We start from the raw sequence: 5,759 nt of genomic DNA, 5'->3' as shown, positions 1-5,759 counted from the left end.
GGATGTTTTGATTCAGGAAGTCTTTATTGGTTTGTTGTTGGGAAGCTATAAAGTTCTCCATCATGATTTCTAGGTTTGACTTCCTAGGGGTGTTTTGAGCAGCTACAGGCGCTTTTTGGTAGCCAGGTGGTACAGCAGGTGCTTGTCCAGGCGCGTACAACGCATTGTTGTTCTTATAAGAAAAGTTCGGGTGGTTTTTCCATCCAGGGTTGTACGTGTTAGAATAAGGGTTTCCTTGAGCGTAATTTACTTGATCAGATGGGACTCCAGTCAAGAGTTGGCATTCAGCAACTACATGCCCAGTCAATCCACAAATCTCGCAGTTAGGTGCTACAGCGGCAGCGGTGGCTGAAGGAGTGATGGTTAAATTCTCGATCTTTTGAGTTAAAGCGTCTACTTTAGCGTTAACGCGGTCTATACCACTAATTTCGTACATTCCTCCTTTGGTTTGGGCTTTCTCTAGAGCGGCGCGTTCTCCTCCCCATTGGTAATGGTTTTGTGCCATGTTCTCTATGAGTTTGTACGCTTCATCATGGGGTTTGTCCATTAATGCTCCGCCAGCAGCGGCATCTATAGTCATTTTAGTGTTATATAAGAGACCACCATAAAAGGTATGGATGATCAGCCATGGTTCGAGTCCATGATGAGGGCATATTCTAAGCATGTCCTTGTAACGTTCCCAAGCTTCGAAGAGCGATTCGTTATCTTTCTGGGTAAATCCGTTGATTTGACCTCTAAGCATAGCAGTCTTGCTAGGCGGAAAGTATCTTGCTAAGAATACTCTCTTCAATTCGTCCCACTTTGTTATGGAATTTGAAGGCAGGGATTGAAGCCACGCTCTCGCTCTATCTCTCAAGGAGAAAGGGAAAAGGCGTAATCGAATAGCTTCGGAACTAACGTTGTTGGCTTTGATAGTGTCGGCGTATTGCACGAACACGGATAAATGGAGATTGGGGTCGTCTACAGGGCTTCCAGAGAATTGATTCTGTTGAACAGCTTGGACCAGTGAAGGTTTCAGTTCGAAATTGTTCGCTTCAATCGCAGGTGGTGCGATACTTGAATGCGGTTCAGCGCGCGAAGGAGCGGCATAGTCTCTAAGAGGACGAAAAGCAGCCATCTCTAACTTCGGGGTGATTTGATTGATTTGATCAGTAAAATTCAATTCCTGATTAATCGGAATTTCTGCTACTTCGGGAAGGTTGCGAGCTCGACGTTTAACGTTAATGAAACGTTCGATCTCGTTAATTCGTTGTATTAAGTCTCCTCCTTGTGAACGAGTATTTGGCATACAATCGTTCAAAAAGAAAGGGAAGAATTTTCCTAGTCTCTACGGTGTAACAGTGAGTTACGATATCGACTTAAATAGTCCCCGGCAACGGCGCCAAAAACTTGGTCGCGACTTTACGTGTCTATAAATCTGATAACTGCAAGTGCACAGTCGTGTCGTGTAGTTTTAAAAGATATCGAATCCACAGGGACTATGAATCGATCTACCGTTATCTAAGGTTACTATGTAAAGCTAGGAGTACTAAAATTTCGATTGTTCCTAAGGGAAAGTGATTGTGAGAAAATAAAGAATAATAATAAAAGACAGGTATCAGTATGTATTTCGTTTAACTACAGGTAATCCGAAGGTCCATTGGCTTTTGCATAATTAAATTAAAAATCTTTACTAATTCCAATTGATTAAAAATCCTCGTCTCAAACTTTCGCTCTGTTGAGTCAGACTACTATCCTAATCCTAATGTACGCTTTCGCCATCCCATTAGATTTTAGAAGAGCTTTTTGGACACAATGTAATTAATAAAATGCCTATTTTACGAGGTTGTTATCTATTTAAATCTCCTAATCTCAAACTTTCGCTCTATTGACTCGGAACATGCTAATATCCCTAACGTACGCTTTCGCCATCCCGCTCGAGTGTAAAAACAATTTTTGAAAATAAATAAGTTCCAATTAGTTTTAATACGCTTTCGCCGTCCTTAAAACTAATGTCCTATGTCTACTATCCAGTTAAAGATCTCAAACTTTCGCTCTATTGATTTTAACCTTTGACCGTCCTAATCCCTCAAACTTTCGCTCTATTGGTTTTAAGACTTACTAACTAAACTAGACATATAAACCAAAAATAAGTGATAATTAATAAAACATAATTTAAGCCAATTTATTTCGGACCCCTACGGTTAACTTACTTTACATACCGACACCTTTAGTATTTTAGCCAGACATATTAATACGATTAAACATACATAAATTGGTTCGGTTCATAATAATAAGCATATTAAATGGCATATAATATATCATGCAGATAAATAATATAAATAAGGCGGTAAATAAAAAACCTGAATTAAAATAAATATGGATTGAATTGAATCTTGAAGTACTCGAACTTCCACCACAGGTTGGCTGGATCGTTCTTCGGAATTTAAATGGCAGAAAATAAAAACAAGGAAAATAAAGCGATAAATCTAACGTAAGGCTAGATCTATGAAAAGTTCACAACAATTTCCAGTGTAGAAATCGTTGTGAGAAAATAGACGGTTAAATGAAAACAGAATAAGGAAAAGCAGTTCGCGGTACAATTTCGGCAGCACTTCGTTGGCAGGAAATCGGACACTTTGGACTGAAGTGACTGCCTCTATTTATAGGTGAGGCTTTGCAGTTGCTTTGCGTGAAAAACGGAACTTTTTGCAGACCGGGACTTGGAGACGTGCGTCTCCGATTCTTCAGGGAGACTGGGTGCGTGACTTGAGACGTGCGTCTCAAGTGGAGAATCTTCAGGGAAGTGGAGACGTGCGTCTCCCTTTTGCTGAGGTGGCAGAGACGTGCGTCTCTGCTTACTAGTGTGGCCTGGGCTGCTTTCCTTCGTGGGCTGGATTGCTCTTTTGGGCCTTTTTGGGTCCTAATTGCACCCTTCTTTTACTTCAGCACCTCTTTTCGTCTTTTAAGCATAAATATTGGTCATTTAAGCTCGATTTTCTTTCCTTTTCGCAAATAGTCGTATTTGAAGTGTAAAACCTGAAACAAAGCAAATACACGCGTAATATCATAATAAATTGACATAATAAATGGAAAATGCTATAAATATCTATGGATTTTAGGCTAAATATACGATATAAAATCGTGTTATCACTTTCCTTTCATCTTCTAACCCCGAGTTAATTATCTCTTCCCACTCATCCCAGAGTTGACGGTTATCCCTTATTCAACCCAGAGTTGATGTTTTTATGTTCAACCCAGAGTTAACTTTCTTTCATCTTTTAACCCCGAGTTAATTATCTCTTCCCACTCAACCCAGAGTTGACGGTTATCCCTTCTTCAACCCAGAGTTGATGTTTTTGTGTTCAACCCAGAGTTGACTTTCTTTCATCTTTTAATCCCGAGTTAATTATCTTTTCCCTCTCACCCAGAGTTGACGGATATTTCTTTGCTTCTTTCCCTCTCACCCAGAGTTGACGGTTATCTTTTCTCTTATCCCACTCAACCCAGAGTTGACGGTTATGTTATCCCTTGTTCAATCCAGAATTGATTTCTCTTTCCCACTCAACCCAGAGTTGACGGTTAACTTTTCTCTTTCCCACTCAACCCAGAGTTGACGGTTATCTTCTTTCTTCCCCACTCAACCCAGAGTTGACGGTTATCTTCTTTCTTTCCCACTCAACCCAGAGTTGATGGTTATCTTCTGTCGTTTCCCACTCAACCCAGAGTTGACGGCTATCTTTTATTCTTTCTTACTCAACCCAGAGTTGACGGTTACTTCTTGTTGATTTCTCTTTCCCACTCAACCCAAAGTTGACGGTTATCTCTTATTCTTTCCCACTCAACCCAGAGTTGACGGTTATCCTTCATCCTTTTCCCACCCAACCCAGAGTTGACGGTTATCTTTTCTCTTCCCCACTCAACCCAGAGTTAACTGTTATCTTTCACTCAACCCAGAGTTGACGGTTATCCTTTTATCCTTTCCCACTCAACCCAGAGTTGACAGTTTTCTTCTGTTCACTCCAGAATCGATTCATTTTCCCAGTCAACCCAAAGTTGACGATTATCTTCTTTTGTTTACCATTCAACCCAGAGTTGGCGGTTATCTTGTTTCTTTTCCCACTCAACCCAGAGTTGACGGTCATCTTTTGTCCTTACCTACTCAACCCAGAGTTGACGGATATTTCTAATTGTTCATCTTTCCTCTTTCAACCCACAGTTATTATCCAATTTCTTGCTCAACCCAGAGTTGATTTCCTTGCTTTTCTTTTTCAACCCAGAGTTCATGCATATATATTGTCCCTCTAATAATTATTTCATTTTCCGTTCTCAATCCAGAATTGATGTTTACCTCTTATTCAACCCCGAGTTGATTTCCATTTATTCTTCGACCCAGGGTCGACCCTCTTTTCTTCTTTAACCTAGAGTTGAGGTTTATTTCATTTCCAACCCAGAGTTGACCTTTCTTACTCAACCCAGAGTTGATACACCTTTCCCCAGTGGACTTAGTATCATATCTCATTTTTCTTCAAGCAAATTTTCAGGTTCATTGGTATTTAATCTTCTTCTATCTTGAAGGTTCAAAAGGCTGGCGCCAATCTCTCCTTCAGATTTAAGACAATTAAATAGGGGCAGCTGTTGCACCCCAAAATTTGCCCACCTAATTTTATTTTAACTGGCTTAAGCATTACATTTCATCTGCATATCCCTATCAGGCCATCTAACACTTCATACATCATTAAATCAATAAACTTAGCATTAGGATCAAGGGTGTTGAAGAGCTAGGATTTTATTGTTATTCTGAGATTTTCATCTTCATTCAAGGTTCTCTCCTTCACCAACATGCACCTCAAGGCACTCCTATCTTCGTGAATCTATTCTTCTATGCTCCAAGTTTCATCTTCTTCAAGGCACTCCTATCATGTGTTCACCAAGGCAAGAGATTTTTTAGAGTTAAAGGAAGGTTAATCTGGATTAAATTTGATAATTGAAGTAAAGGGCTGTAGCGCAAGATTAATTTAATTTGATCACATGGATCCTTTGTTTGGAATTGTTTAAGGAAATTATCTAATGTCAGGAACGCAAAGTGGTTCAAGCTTGCGATGTTGGTTCATACAGCTCTTGCAATTTGAAGGAACTAAGCATACAAGTCAAGGGTATCCGATGCATACTAGCCTCACGCTATCATTTTCAATGCCCACTCAAAGACCTATCGTGGCCCATTCAAGGTTCTAACACAAATCTAGAATTCAAGAGACACAAAATATAGGAATCCACCAAAGCCCATTTCTTATTACAAAAATCCATTACAAAATCCAAATACAATTACATCATTACACCATTACACCATTCTAAATTCTTTACAAAATAAACAAAGAGTATGCCAAAAATAAAATAATAATCAAAGCCTATAGTGCACTTCTCTTGAAATTCTTCATGCCATCAATGCCCATTTAACATGTTGCCCTGCTAAAAAAAAAACTCACACACTTTGCTTCAAAAAAGACCATGCAGCTTAACATCACCATTTGAACCTGCAAACAGTTCCAAACCATTTAGGTAAACCAAACTGCACTGCCAGCCCTGCAAACCAGTTCAGATCTGCACCAAAGCAAAGACTGGCATCAGCATTTCATCACACTTATTCATAACAGTTCTACCTACACAGTCCAAGCAAGAATCAAAACCAGTCACGTCGCGAACTTAACTTACAGCAGGATAAAACACTAGTAAAGAAAGTTCTACACTGAATATGTTTCGGTTTAGCAAAACAAAAAGGA

General features: G+C 39.6%; 1 non-coding gene across 1 annotated transcript; it reads left to right on the top strand.

Moving 5' to 3' along the window:
• Positions 1-635: 635 nt before the first annotated feature.
• On the top strand, positions 636-742 carry LOC131645355 (small nucleolar RNA R71). The gene has a single exon (XR_009296984.1). It is a non-coding gene; the product is annotated as a small nucleolar RNA R71 (small nucleolar RNA).
• Positions 743-5,759: the final 5,017 nt, after the last annotated feature.

Source organism: Vicia villosa, linkage group LG1 (genome assembly GCF_029867415.1).
Source record: "Vicia villosa cultivar HV-30 ecotype Madison, WI linkage group LG1, Vvil1.0, whole genome shotgun sequence".
NCBI lineage: Eukaryota > Viridiplantae > Streptophyta > Magnoliopsida > Fabales > Fabaceae > Vicia > Vicia villosa.
The sequence above is the reverse complement of the archived record's forward strand: the minus strand, read 5'-3'. Positions and strand labels throughout refer to the sequence as shown.